The sequence below is a fragment of the Euprymna scolopes genome, chromosome 11 (assembly GCF_053919585.1).
Source record: "Euprymna scolopes isolate OS-2025 chromosome 11, ASM5391958v1, whole genome shotgun sequence".
In the NCBI taxonomy this organism is placed as follows: domain Eukaryota; kingdom Metazoa; phylum Mollusca; class Cephalopoda; order Sepiida; family Sepiolidae; genus Euprymna; species Euprymna scolopes.
The window spans coordinates 34,712,221-34,728,285 of record NC_136492.1 but is presented as its reverse complement, the minus strand read 5'-3'; the positions used below and the strand labels follow the sequence as shown (position 1 = coordinate 34,728,285).

General features: G+C 32.2%; 1 protein-coding gene across 7 annotated transcripts in view; it reads right to left on the bottom strand.

The window, feature by feature from the left end:
• LOC145287828 (uncharacterized) overlaps window positions 1-16,065 on the bottom strand; it is a 1,009,440-nt gene that overhangs the window by 941,394 nt on the left and 51,981 nt on the right. The gene's annotated exons all lie outside the window — the stretch shown is intronic.

The following is a 16,065-nucleotide window of genomic DNA, read 5'->3' as shown; positions in this document are numbered from 1 at the left end:
TGAAATTGAGTTATAACTGTAGTGACACTCTGGAAAGTTTAATTAGAAAACGTAATAGGAAAATTCTTAACAAGTAAATCATGTAACTATCCGAATAAACAGGAATACACACGTAATAGAAATCGTTTTGTAAGCACTCCAGTATATATAGCCATAATATCCACCAAAGAATACCTAAAAATCAATAAATACTAATATAATAACTACTAATATTTTCCATAGAAATATCATTGGTCAGAAATGCTCTCTCAAAAATCCAGACTCTAAAAAAAGAACAACACTTTCTGTATATTATAATGACATAATTGAACAAAATTTAACACCGAATTTCAAGCGGAATATCCTATAAAATCTGAAACATATTAATTCCTTTCTAGTTATTCATGCCTTGTTTAGAAAATATATATTACAAAATTTCAAGATAGAAACAAGTTGGTTAATAAGGAACCAGAAACCTCTTTATAAATAACACCTCCAAAGCAATCTAAACACATCACTGTATCAGCTAAACCTCATTGTTTATAACAAAATACACATTTAGTATTAATATTAGCATCGGCTATGGATCTCAGTTTGTTGCTGACCTGAATCATACCGTGCCACATAAAAGGATATTATTTATTTCTACGCTGTACATGTTGTATATATATATATATATATATATATATATATATATATATATATATATATATATATATATATATTTCAGAATAATGTTTTTGATGGATACCTTATCCAGTCAACGGTAAAAAGAAGGAATAGGTTTACATGTGAGTGTTACCTAGTGCCTTGGAAGGATTACAATACGCATTCGATCTTTTTATTTCGTTACTACCAGGAATTTCCATTACATGATTTGCATACATTTACTATTAGAAGTTCAATATTCTTTTTGCTGCTTTAATATCTTATTTCCCTTATTCTATGTAACTAAAATGATTTAAAAACTTTAAAAGAACATGTAATTTTCTATGTTTATTTGTTTTAGCATATAAGCTGCAAACCGATAATAACATTTGCTAATATTTTTTTCCATGAGGAAATGTATAAACATCGAAAACTCATGGGTTAAGGAAATATATATACATGTATGTATATATACTAATAGTCGCAGAGCGGCAGTAGAGACAGCAAATGATTGGATTTTTTATGGGGAGTCATTTATGGGTCTTAAACCGGTTAAAAAAGTTTGTAGGGTCAAGAATGGGATGAATAAAATAATAGTTATATATTTGTATATTCATCTTTGTTTATTTTTAATCAGGTCATCGGCGTGTCACGTTGTTACAGTAGAAACGGCACCAGCTTAGTATAAAAGTTTATCAAAGTCAAGGAAATATCTGGCGAAGAGATCTTTCTCGAAATATTATATTACACGGACATACCACCAGACCGACTTTCCCAGGTGACCACTGTGCAAATATAAATATACTGCGTATATGAAATATGACTATGTACACATGTATTTATAAATTGTATTAATAAATTTCTCACCTGCTTCAGCTTGTGTCTTTCCGTTACTTCTGCATTGTACCGCCTTCCACAATTCTATTTAATTATATACTATACAATGCTTCAAGCAAACTGCACCCACCTCTCATATATATATATGTGTGTGTGTGTGTATATATATGTATATGTATATATATATATATATATATATATATATATATATATATATATATATACTTAAAACATTTAAATATATTCGTTGAAAAATTATTTTGTCAGTAAGTCACTTCATCCCCCGTATCCCTTAATAGTTTTACATATATCAACAAACAATATTACGGATATTCTTAAAGGGATCATCAGTTGTTTTACATTAAACACTGTTTCAGGGAACAAAACATTATATTAAATAATGGGTCCCCAGCGGTGATGATTAGACACTACCTCTTTAAAAACACCTCGACAAAATTATTTTTAATACTGGATCTAGTAATTTTTCTCCAGCTAAATTTAAGCTAACTATCTCATGTCATTAAAATAAATATTTCTTACCTGTGCCCTGCGTACCTTTCTTCACAAATTTGTGTGCCTATTTGAAAACTACTATATGTTCATATGGTGCTTGGTTGAATCTATTTTACCACTTATCACCTCCTCTTTGTTATTAGTATAATTTTTATATATTTACATTATTATATTTACTCGTATCATCTCTATACATATTAGTTAATATATATATATATATAAGATATATATACAAATATATATAAAATTAAAAATAATATAAATATATCGCTTTTTTTAACACATCACCCTATCACCCTATACATTCTGTTCATATATATATATATATATATATATATATATATATATATATATATATATATGTGTATATTTAAAGGAGATTAGAACAATAGTCTAAAGAGCTGAGTGTATTTCAATGTAACAGTGAAATTACTAGTTTAATTAAAATGCAGTAAAGAGAAAGTGCTCGTTGTAATTTAGATATATAATGAGCTCGATAGGTAAATATCCTAGAGCTAATTCAATATTAAGTAATGTGATTGATAATTTAAAATTTAAAAATCAAATTATAATTAAATTAAAAATCCGTTTCATAAGAAGGAACAACAACAAAATCAAATAATCTGTACGATCGTTTCGGAAAACAATGCTTTTTATTGTGGTAGACATCAAGTTACGTACAATAATTATTACAGATAGTTTTTTAATAAGCAAGGTCTCCTCGTCAGCAAATTTTGAAGGGCTTTTATTAAATTTAAAAGACACAATAAATAAACCTAGCATTAAAAGTAAGGCATATATATATATATATATATATGTATATATATATATATATATATATATATATATATATATATATATATTATATTAAATATATATTCCAAATACGCCAAGAGAGAAGGAATTAGAAGGGAGTAGAAGAATCTTCCGCTAAAAGTTTATTCCGACTTGTTTAGAAATCTACGCATATCACACTTTTTTTTTACATAGGCGTCACCACTTATCAAGGCTGAGAGGCCACTGAAGGATAAGGGTTGAAGTGTGTACAGTATGTAAAAGACAATATAGTAATCGATAGTAATGGAAGTTCTGTAAATTTGTTAGCTTAAGTGTAACGGCTCATCAGAAACTTGTTCACATGTTAACATGTTACACATATTCCATTGCTAAGGACTCTTTTTCAATGAATTTACTTTCGGATTTTGTTTATTAGAAATGCATCAAGTTTCATGTTCAGGAAGTTATGCTTTTTATCTCCAAAATAGAAGAAACTACTGCTAATACGAGAATTAACTATTCTGATGTAAAACAGGAATCATCAGTCTTAAAATGACGCTCATAGTGGAAGATCTTCAGCATTTGATAGGTATGAAGAAAAACAATTAAAGAAAATACTATTATCACAACGAAAATACTTGCTAAAGTATTGGAAATTTTACACAGTTTCGTTTCATGAGCATTATTATTAAATAAATATTGGTCAGAAATCTTCGTATTTGCTATGTTAAAACTGACAGCACTCGATCATTGATAGATTTATAGATGTGCGTTCATGTTAGAGTTTCCATGTATTATGACTGGATTTTTGTTTCATCACTGTATACATATTGGGCATAGAAACTCTAAATAGAATTACCATTCTGAGTTTCAAGAGAATCGACCTTTGTTCACATACTCATTCTCGAAAACTCTACAGGGAATTTCAGATATGCATGCAATGCCTTGATGAATGAAAGCAATGGCGCGTTTTGACACAAGTCAAGCAGCGTTATAGCGCCCTGGTGGGCTCCGCTATGAATCAAAAAAAAAGTAAGCAGACAAATACGTGTATTGCGTTAAATATGCTTTTTTACCTTATAACGCCACAATACGAGATGAGAAGATCATTTTTAGAAGATGACAACGAGAAAATGATGGATCATTTCTTCTAAAAAAGTGTTTTCTTTTCTTCATTTGTTTGTATAGATTTTTCTATAAGTGTGCTTCTTTAATGTACGCATCTTGCCGGCAGAAAAGCATTAATCTTTAAAAAGTGTTCTTTTAACAAAACAGTGTCTTCACGGCAAACAATGTGTCGAATCTGCATGTCTCATCGTTATGAGTTAGTCTAGATATCATCAGCACATAAAAGTACATGCTTATATACAAAGTATTTACGCACTAATTGCACTAAGCGTTAACTCATGAATGAGACCATGTCACTACAACTTTTAGAAACGACAAAATAACTGCTATCAACATATAGCTGGATTTACAACGTACTTGGCCTTCGGGCCAAGATCAAAGTGTAGTATCTGTTCCGGCAGATACTGCACTTAAGATAATTTGTACCAGTCAATGGAGGGGAAACCCTCTATACTGGGACAATTATTATTTTTGGTAACCAGAGTGACCCCTTTTAGGGGAGCTGGTTTTTACCTCACATTAAAAACGGCCTTGTGCCTAATTTGCTCAGTGGGGGAGCAAATAAATACCATCTGTTCCGGCAGATACTGCAAGCAAAGACCCTGTGTGGGGGCGACCCCACAGATAAGACCTTGGTCAATGTAGGGGCAACCCTTCATACCAATTGTCACTATCCAGCTCCCTTACTCCCCGGGGAGTTGGTCCCCATTTCCCCTTAACTCCTCACATTAAAAATCGGCCTTGTGCCTAATTTGCTCGGTGGGGGAGCAAATAAATACCATCTGTTCCGGCAGATACTGCAAGCTATGACTAGCTATGACTAGCAAAGACCAGATGTGGGGGCAACCCCACATGCCTGACCTTTAACCAGCTCCCATTTCCCACCTCTCGGGAGCTGGTCCCCTTTTTCCCTTCCCCCTCCCTTCACTCCTCACATTAAAAATTGGCCTTGTGCCTAATTTGCTCGGTGGGGGAGCAAATAAATACCATCTGTTCCGGCAGATGCTGCACTTAAGATGGTTTGTACCAGTCAATTGAGGGGAAACCCTCTATACTGGGACAATTATTATTTTTGGTAACCAGAGTGCCCCCTTTTTGCCTACTTTTAGGGGAGCTGGTTTTAACCTCACATTAAAAACGGCCTTGTGCCTAATTTGCTCAGTGGGGGAGCAAATAAATACCATCTGTTCTTCAGATGCTGCACATCAATTTCTTGTTCTCGTTCAACGGAGGAGAAATCCTTCACGACTGAGACAATTTTTACTTTTGTTCCTTTTCTCCACGTTAAAAAACGACCCTGGCGTCTAACTCTGTCCCGTGGGGAGGCATTGTAAATAGAAACATATAGCTGGATTTCTAAACGTTTTAAGTCATTTTCTGATTTATTAATAGTGAAACTATGTACTCAGTGCCAGAGAGAAAACTTACAATAGGAGTTCAACCAATTAAAATATTGTTTATCTTGGCATTGAGATATGTTTATAATTTTAAGAGCAGTGGTAAATATTTTTGCTTGCTTTATTGACCAGGAGATGAGTGTTGTTATAAATATCATACTTTATGTATGAAAAAGTGGTTGCAGGAAGGCAAGCTCGAACCCGTGCTGCGAAGGAGGAGAAGAACGGGGAAAAAACCCCTGACATATTTGCTTTACGACCACCGACAAACCGGAATTGACTTATGTTTAACTTAAGGCTAAAGAATCGAGAAAAAAAAAGGATGACTTTCAAAAATATGAATGCCCAGTTGAAGGTGAAGATATTAATGTTTTTAGCCAATATTTGGATATTTGTCGTCTGAAAGATCGAATCCCGAACTGATACTGATCCTGTAAAAATCCGTCGCCTCTGAAGAAGGGTTAGGCAGACATGCAAACATACACACACATACATACATTTATATATTCGTAACTAAAAATTTGCGACCAAAACCGATTAAAAAAACTTGCCCTATCTCTGAATAATCTTTATGTAAAATTTCAAATGTTTAGGCCAGAAATTGTCTGAGTAATTTGGTAGATACCGCAGAGGTAAATTTTTTAAAAACTTTTACCTCTATTATGACCTCGTAACATTTAATGTTTGTGGCTCAACTCAAATTATAAAGTAAGACTCATGTCCAAGGAACCGATATCTAAAATTTCAAGTGTTTAGACCCAAAATAGGCGGAGGAGTTTGGTAGAGTTCTCAAAAGTCAAATCGTCGAACGATGACCACTTACCAGCTAAATTTCTTGCCGAAAACGAATTACAAAGATTTCCCCAAATCTCAGTAGCCTGTATATAAAATTTCGAGTCTGTAGATTTTAAATTGACAGAGTTATTTCGTAGGGAAATGGACACACACAGACACACACAGACACACACACAGGCACACATGTTCACATTTATAGATATACTAGCATTTCAGCCCGGCGTTGGCTGGGTTTTTAGAGGTGTATGTTGAGCAAAAAAAAAATTGAACGATTTTTTTTTTTTGACTCCTATTATGACCCATTAAATTTATGCTTTTGGGCTCAAATCAGATTATTAAGTTAGATCCATGTCCAAGAAATCTACATCTAAAATTTCAAGTGTTTAGACCCAAAATTGTCGGAGGAGTTTGCTAGAATTCTCAATGGTCAACTTCTTCAACTTTGACCACTAAACAGCCAAATTTCTGTCCGAAACCGATCACGTAGATTGTCTCAAATCTCAGTACACTATATATCAAATTTCGAGTCTGTAGACTAAAAATTGACAGGGTTATTGCGTAGGGAAATGTACACACACAGATACACACATAGAGACACGTTCACTTTTATAGATATATAGATAGATCATAGATAGGTAGATAGATTAAACAAAAATATATACGCATACATAAATATATATGGAAACAGTTTTATGTTTACTGTACACTTTTTACGCAAATATTATGCAAGTATAAGTCATGTAGAATATCTGCATGAACATAATTACACGTAATAAATAACTAAAGATGATCATTCCATAAGAAAACCGATAAAACTAATAGGGAATTAATTAAAATGAATGTTTAAAACAATATGCAAATAAGCTAGATCTTTTGATAGTGACTGCAATTCCACAACCCATATATAAGAAAATTGTATTTGCTTTTTATATAAAGAGAAAATACGGTTTTTAATATGAATATCAATACACACAAAAGTTAAAACGAAATTATATATATATATATATATATATATATATATATATATATATAAGGGAACCTGTTTATGTGTCTGTTTGTGTACATTTCCCTTCGAAATTTGATATACAGGGTACTGCGATTTTGGAAAATCTTTGCGATCGGTTTTCGGCCAGAAATTTGTCTGTTAGGTGGTCAAAGTTCAACGATTTTACCTTTGAGCACTCTACCAAACTACTCCCCTAATTTTGGGTCTAAACACTTGACATGTTAGATACAGTTTTCTTGTACATAGATCTAACTTAATAACTTGATTTGGTCCCAAAACAATAAATGTTAGGGGGTCATAATAGGGATCAAAGTTAAAAAAATTGATCGCTTTTTTTTTTTTTGCTCAACATACACCCCCAAAATCCGGGCAACGCCAGGATGAAATGCTAGTATCTATACAAATGTGAAAGTGTCTGTCCGTCTGCGTACATTTCCCTACATAATCTATCAATTTTCTGTCTACAGACTCGAAATTCGATGTACAGGGTATTGAGATTTGGGAAAATATTTGTAATTGGATTTCAGCCAGAAATTTGACTGTTAAGGGGTCAAAGTTCAACGATTTTACCTTTGAGAACTCTACCAAACTCCTCCGACAATTCTGGGTCTAAATACTTGAAATTTTAGATACATGTTCCTTGAACAGATATCTAACTTAATAACTTGATTTGAGACCGAAACAATAAATGTTAACGGGTCATAATATGGGTCGAATTTTAAAAAAATATTTGACCACTTCGGTCACAGTCAAATTACTGAGACAATTTCTGGTCTAAACATTTCCGTTTTTTTAAAACCGCAAATCAATGTTGTTTTGTCAGTTTCTTAACTCATTATTATAAGCGTTAGCTTCATATTTCTCCAAATTACTCATTATCACATTTTATTTTTTACATGTAAATATTATCAAGTTTTAATTAGACGTAAATAATGAAGTTTTTATTGTTTTACTAACTTTCACATAATCCCCCATTTTTTAAAACCTCAAATCCATGTTTGATTGTACATATTCTATCCTGGATCCTGAATTCAGGGTTTGATCGATTTCTCATTCTTTCCCAAACCCGCGAAATTTAAATAAAAGCTAAAATTTAATTAGAATATCCTTAAAAAGTGAGACTCATTTAAAATAGTGCCCCCAAAATAGACTAAAAACAAAGTTAGAGGAAGATGTTCTTGACTGTAAGGGTTGTACGAAACTAAAAAACTAAGTATAAATACGAGATCCATTTGATATGGAGGAAAAAATAAACGTGTTCACAACGGATTGAAAAACTAGTTGGGAATAGTTGTAAGCGTCTCTGAGGAGTGACTGGATGGAAGATTTACAGTTCTATGGACGAGAGGTAATTGTCCATCCTTTCACGAAATAGCTGTAATAGCTTAACGCCAAAATAAGTGAATTTCTATTCATGTAGGTTGTGATTTTATTCAGTTTACGTATATATATATATATATATATATATATATATATATATATATATATATATATATATATATATATATATATATATGTCTAAGGTATTTTCGTCCGATATTTTCTATAAATTTAATATTTGAGAAAATATTCAACATCACATAATATTCGTGACCCAAAGAATATCTCCTCGATATTCTTAGTCTACTATTTTATATTTATGATCACAAGAAATATTTACTATAACCTATTTAAGTAGTAAATTAGAGAAAGGAAAATGATGACACTGTATTTAAGAGGTAAAGTGAAACTTTAATCGAATATTTGAATTGCTGTATAGATAGTTATTCGATTATTTATCTAACTCATATAGAGATCAAGTTTTTACTCTATGAAGCGGGGGGGTGATTTCTGAGATCATCGTCTGAAGTAAAATTATAAAAAAAGAATAATATACATACATTCAAGGTAAAAATTTCATTTTCAATTACATGTATGATTTAAAATAATATATATCGTATATATTCTTGTTTCCGTACTAATTCGATCGCATTCAACACATAAATAAAATAATTGTACAAAAATATACTCATATCTTCATTCTGAGTTTCCCTATCATTGTTGTTAGACATAGCGAGAACATCAATATCTCTAAAACCCGAACTCAAATCCAACAATAACTAGTAGCAGGTGTCTAACTATTTTAGATAAATAATAGAAGTATAGATTTTTTTTATGTCTATACTATATACATTTGTTAGTGTGTGCGTGTGTGTGTATTAATATTCAAATTAAAAAAAAAAACATACTTTTTTTCTATCTGTTTCAATAAAAAAATAACAACTTTGTTATATATGGATCGTAAAATTGCATTCATCTTCAAAAGATCTAGCTAATTTACATAGTGTTTAAAATTTACCTATCAAATCCTCTGTCATTCCTTGGTGAACAGACATTAAACTTCATATATAGGATATTCGAAACTATGCGAAACTTTATATTTCGGTTTAGCCGGGGGAAATCGGTGCTAAATTGTGAAAATTTAAAAACTGGAATTGGCCAGGTGAAGGTCGAACGACGGCATTACGAATATGCATGTGTGACGTAATAACTATTGATTCGTGTTTTAATTTTAAGCGTCGCAGCAAACATCTTTTTTGAGCTCAAGCATTTACGTCAAAGGAAAAAAAAACTAAATCGTAAACTAAAGGTGTTGGTTTCGATTCTCGGTGGTGGCGCATGAGTTTTTTTTGTTTTGTTTTTTTTCTTTTACTTTTTAAATCATTAGTATATATTGGTCCAGATTTCGTATTTATTTTTATATAAAAATTTATTTTATATAAAATAAATACGAAATCTGCAATAATTATATTATCACATTTAAGCGTATTTTACAACAGGGCAATGCCGGACAGCTTGCTCGTATTCACTATAGATTTACTAATACAAGATATTACCTATCGCATTGATTGATTAGACAATAAGCAGATTTAAATAGTATATATCCATATAGCTGCTTCCTAATCACTATTCATACACCGTCCAGCATATTTGTCATATTTTATTTTTAAACTATAGCATCATTATTCATTTGCTATGCGTGTATCTTAAAAGGAGGGTAATTTTATGTCTCATCATGCTGGGTTTTATAAGCACCGTGCTCATTATTTACTTAGTTTTAAATATGAAACTCGAAACTGTTTCGCATTTGCCATTCTCAATTAATTGTCTTTAAATGTTTGTATTCCATGCAGATGTGCCGCTATTACCGCACAGCTTGAAATGATCTGCACTTTCACAAACGTGAAATTTATTTGCAGTATATGTTTATGAAAAAATAATAAAAAGAACAAATCTATAGATAAAAAATGTACTGTACTTTAATTTTATAAACGTGTTATTTATAATATACAAATTGTTTCACTAGTCAACACACTAAAAAAGCTGGAAACATTCAAAAGTCTAAATATTTCGACGTATATGCTGCGAGTCAAAAACTCTTGAAAAAAAAAATATGTAACAACCTATTTTCATAGTTTCTCTGGATGAATAATATCGAAATATGTTTAGTGTAAACTAGTTTTAATTTCCTTCACATGCAGTTATATACATACATATATATATATATATATATATATATATATATATATATATATATATATATATATATATGACGCTGAACGTATGTGTGTCTGTCTTGTCACGAATAGGCTCCTATATGGTTGACTATTATAGAAAACTGATCACATATAATGATAGATGTATCGAGACACAGGAATGGGTAGGTTTTATCTGGCATAATGATGATTCGTTAATATTGTGGGGTCTGCGTACGCGCCTGGGTAATAAAGTATGGAAATGAAAAAAATTGAAATTAAAAAAAAAACGTTTACAACTGTTTTTGATATAGATGTACATAATGATACTTTGATAAGTATGTTTTAACCTAAATAGGGATGATATGATAAAATTGTGGGGTCTGCGTTCGCGCCTGACCTCCATAGAATGGAAATAGGCACACACTTTAATAAAGACTTTTCATATCTATCTGCGTAAGTATACTTTGATGATTATGTTTCACTTTGAAGAAATATGGTATAATAAAATTATTGGGTGTTCGTTCGCGCCTGTCCTCCATAGAATGGAAATATGTCACAAATTTAAACAAGATTTTTTAATATAGATCCACAGAATATTGTGATAAGTGTTTTAGTGTGAACAGTTATGGTATAATGAATTATGGGGTTTACCTATTTTATTTTTACTTTCATTATATTTAGCTTTGGTTTTGATACTCCCAAATTCGAAGTTATCTCTTTACAACCCTTCCTTTTCATAACCTATCATGCTTTCATAAATCAGAGTCCATTCTCTGTAGGCTGTGTTTGAACCCCGTCAACGACGGGTACTTTTGCTAGTATATATATAAATAAAGAGAGACCGCCAGATAGACAAATAAAGGCAGAGAAAAAAGTAAGAGAGAGGATATGAAAGAACGAGAATGAAAGCTCCAATGTACTAAAACACATTTTGGGGGATGATTTCCCAATACTAATCTGAATATTTACCAAAAGCATATAATGGCAATATAGTAATAAAGATATATAGTGAAACTGAGCGCGCACACACACATACACACACGCGCGCGCATATATATATATATATATATATATATATATATACATACATATACATATATGCATACATACATATATATACATGTACATATATCTATCTATCTATCTATTTATCTATCCGTCTACTCTACTATTATATAAACGGCACTGTGTGTGTATGTGTGTGTGTATGTGTGTGTGTATGTGTGTGTGTGTGTGTGTGAGTTCGTTCTCTCTTGATTTCACAATGGCTGGACCAATTTTTCTAAAATTTCAAGCAAATGTACTTTACGGATCTAGCAGTGTTCTTAGATATTTTTTTATCGGAATGTATACGATACCTTTTTATAATCGCCAATCGAATGAATCCGATGAAAGCAGTAACGGACGATTTTTACCAAGGTACACACCTTATACAGCCTAACATAAAAAGAGTACTTGAGAAAGAAGTGTTATTAATAAAAAGTAGAAAGATCTGACATATAAAATGAACACTAGGTTTTTTATATGACATGGGTGCGATCAAAATGTGTGTTTCTGCTTAAAGCACAGTTCAAACATGACTTATTAAAGTTACTTGACATTTTGTGTACAGGCATTTAAAAGTGTCGTAGTCTCTTGAAAAATCAGTACGTTATTGCTGGCTCGCTTATAAGATGGCTGACTAATTTTTCATAATTTTAGATTTAAATGAACAGTTGCAATAGGAATTGGAACATACTCCATTAAAGCTTGATTGTTAAAACAGTTGTGAATTTCAAAAATGCAATCCCGAAGTGAGGACATTTTGATGGGCGATATACAATAACAATTCTGTTTTAAACTTGGAAAAAATGTCGTAAATACGTATCGAAACGTCAAACTGGTTGGAGCCAATTTCCATAAATAGAGCATCAGTTTTTACACAAAATAAGAGATTATAAAAAAGTAAGAAGTCTCTGAGAGATCATGAGGGGTGTGGAAGGAGTAAGGAAGTCAGAACACCATATTTGATTGGCCAAATAAAGAATTTAATGGGGAAGGGCCGTCGTTCGTCTATGGAGCTGGTCCATTCAGATCTTGCAGTTTTTGATGTTCTGGTGACCTGCAATGAAAGCTGAGTCTACTGCTATGATCCAGAGACAGAGTTCCAAGTGGAAGTATGGTGTCTCTGCAAGTAAGCCAGACAGAGCAAATTCACACAGAATTTTATTATGATTGCTTTTTTTTACAGCACGGGCATGATCTACATGGATTGGATTCTTACTGGATAGACAGTCAACAAGGAATACTATGTTGAGGTTTTAAGGGAGCTCAGGAAGAGATTTGGCGAAAGGGGCAAGCACTCTTAAAATCTGGTCAGTGGCATTTCAATAAGCACAACGCACGACTTCATCCTTGCCACAGACTATTTGACCGAGATGGACATGGACATCTAGACAGTCCCCCCCCCTATAATCCAGACATTGCTCCCTGTGACTTTTGCTTATTCCCTAAGCTCAAGGAAAATCTTAGAGGCTGTTGCTATGAGACAATTGAGGAGATGAAAGATGATGTGAGGAGTGTTATTTACACGCTCACACGAGAGAAATTCCATGGGTTATTCCAGAAGGCAGGTGAACGATATTAAAAGTGCATTGAAGCTGAAGGAGATTAATTTGAAGTAGACTAGAGTTTCATATGTGTACTATAACTAAAACAGTCCATATAAAAACAATGTCTGGAAAATTATTGGAGACACCTCGTACGTTACTTTTTCATTTCAAACTTCAATCATGCCAGTATCGCTGCACAAGCAGAAAAGGGCAGGCATATAAAATAAACAGTAAGCTCCTTAATATGACCGGGGCGCGTTCGAAATGAATGTTTCTGTTTAGATTACAATTATACATGGTACTTAACTTTTGCATTTAAACTTTAATTCAATCCGTTATATTTAAAAATAAATGTATAAAATCAACATGCCATTCTTTATATAAACACAATGTATTGGGGATTAAGTTACTGCGGAGTGGCATTTAAAGTCTCCTCCCGGTGCACCGCACAGACTCCCAACTAGAGCAATCCATTTGTCTGAAAAAAATTGGATTTCACCGATTTTCGATAATAATAAAATGCGGTGTAAAATATTTGATTATTATCATTTAACTCCGGGCAACACCAAGTTTCCATGCTACTCTATATATAATTCTGCTTCTTAATCCTTTGTTTATGAACTCAAGCTAGTTTTTGCAGATATTTGAGCAGAAAAAATAATATTCTGAAGTTATATAATTCTGGATATTGGAATAAGTATATTTTTTACTGTATGTGGATGACTGCACACACACACCCACACACCCACCCACACACATATATATATATATATATATATATCTGTATATATATATATACATAAATTTAAATATTAAATCCCTGAAACAGTGTTTCATGGTAAACAACTGATGATCCCTTGAAAAATAAATTATTGGTAGTATAGTAAATTCGAGAGCGAGTTGATGCAGTGATTGCAGGTGATTAAATAACTTACTGACTTGATGGTTTTCTAACGAATGATAAAAAAATATTTTTTGTACATTTTTAAAGGTTGGAAACTTCAAAGACATATATATATATATATATATATATATATATATATATATATGTCTAGCGATTGATCTTAGATAACAGAGAGGAGGATATTATAGGTGGCAAATAATATCTGACACACTATCGATTTTACTTCCGTGACTAATCGCATCCTTTGTAGAAAATGAGAAGTTTCTTCTTGAGACGCTTCGCTGGTTCCCTAAACAAAACTAGCTTGACTAATGTTACAGATTGATTCGAATAGCATATGTTACTTCTGAGGCAATTCTTTGTTATTTTTCCACAAACACAACGTAATGTCTCTAAATATTGATCGGTATATCGAGTCCCTAAACTAAGTATTTTAAGAAACTAACAAATATGTAACATGAAACCACGACAAAATGGCATTCATAATTGTTAAAATTGGAACGCAATCTTATAACTAGTACTTATGTATCTTAACTTATATTTATAAGAGACCTCATCCGTAAGAAATCAACCTTACAGTATACTAAAAAACTGATTCGCTTTCTCGATCGATAATCTGATCGCTGATTGATCTCATAGATCTTATCTTCTCATTTTTCGTATCTTTTTCATATACGTAATTGGAAATCTTACAATGCAAGTTTGTGTTCGTATTTCTAGAATTTACAACCGCATTTCGAAGTCTTTTGGCTACATTTTGCGATGTGTCACGTGATTGAACTGCGAAAATTACAGGCTTCGGCGACGATGCAATAAAAGAAAAAGATAATCTCGAGGAAAAACAAGTTAATGCCGACAAACCAACAAAACTGAACAGGTGTACTTTGAAAGCACAATATTCAGCCAGGTTATGCTCTTTTCACACTAATTCAAAACTTAAACAAATTACACGATTTATGTTTTTAAAATAAACTAATAAAATGATCAAAACAGGAATAGTATAAAGCATTGAGTGAATTCAGAACTAAATGGACAATAATAAATTTATAGTCATTCAGTATCATATCACATGAGTGGTTTATTATTATTATTATTATTATTATTATTATTATTATTATTATTATTATTATTAAGCTGTTCTAATGGATTGGGAAAATTTTAAGAATAAATATAATTTACTATTTTTCACGCTATTAAAATTATTTAATTTTTCAACATTCGTTAATTTATACTGTCCTTGAGACGAGTAATTTTTTTATCAAAAGAATCGTACTGTTAAGTGTCTAAAATTGTCAAGATTAATAAGCACATATATTACAATATGAGTTGTATTTTAAAAAATGCATAAAAACTTCAATATTAAAACAATAAACAGAATAAAATTTGATAATTAAAAATCATCAGTTGACCATCCTCAGACTAACATGTTTCAATACGATCATGGATTGAGGAAATACAACCCCACGATTCTTAACCCGGGAATGCGAGGAGCGTGCAGTAAGTAATGTCCCTGACCCACTTCCAGTTGTCTGATCTAGCTGAAACTTTGCATGTGCAATGATTTATATCTCTACGGGTTATGTAGCAAATTGCAGCTCTGAAATAATTGTGGTTTCTGTTTTATAGGTGTTTGAACTGAGTCAGGTGTGAAATCGAGCCTGTTGAATGTCGAGCAGTGATCCGGTTTTTGTATTTGAAAGGACGCACACCACATGAGACTTTTAATGAAATGAAAGAAACTCATCGGGATAATGCTCCATCATATGACCTTGTAAAACGCTGGCATCGTGAATTCAAACATGGCCGGAAGTATGTGGAAACAGCTCCCAGACCTGGTCGCACCCCTTCTGCCATTGATGAGACATCTGGCCGTCAAGTTGAGGCTGTAATTTTGGAAGATAGGCGCATTACTATTCGCCAAATAGCCAAATATGTCAAGATTAGTACAGGGTCTGTGGAAACTATCATTCAT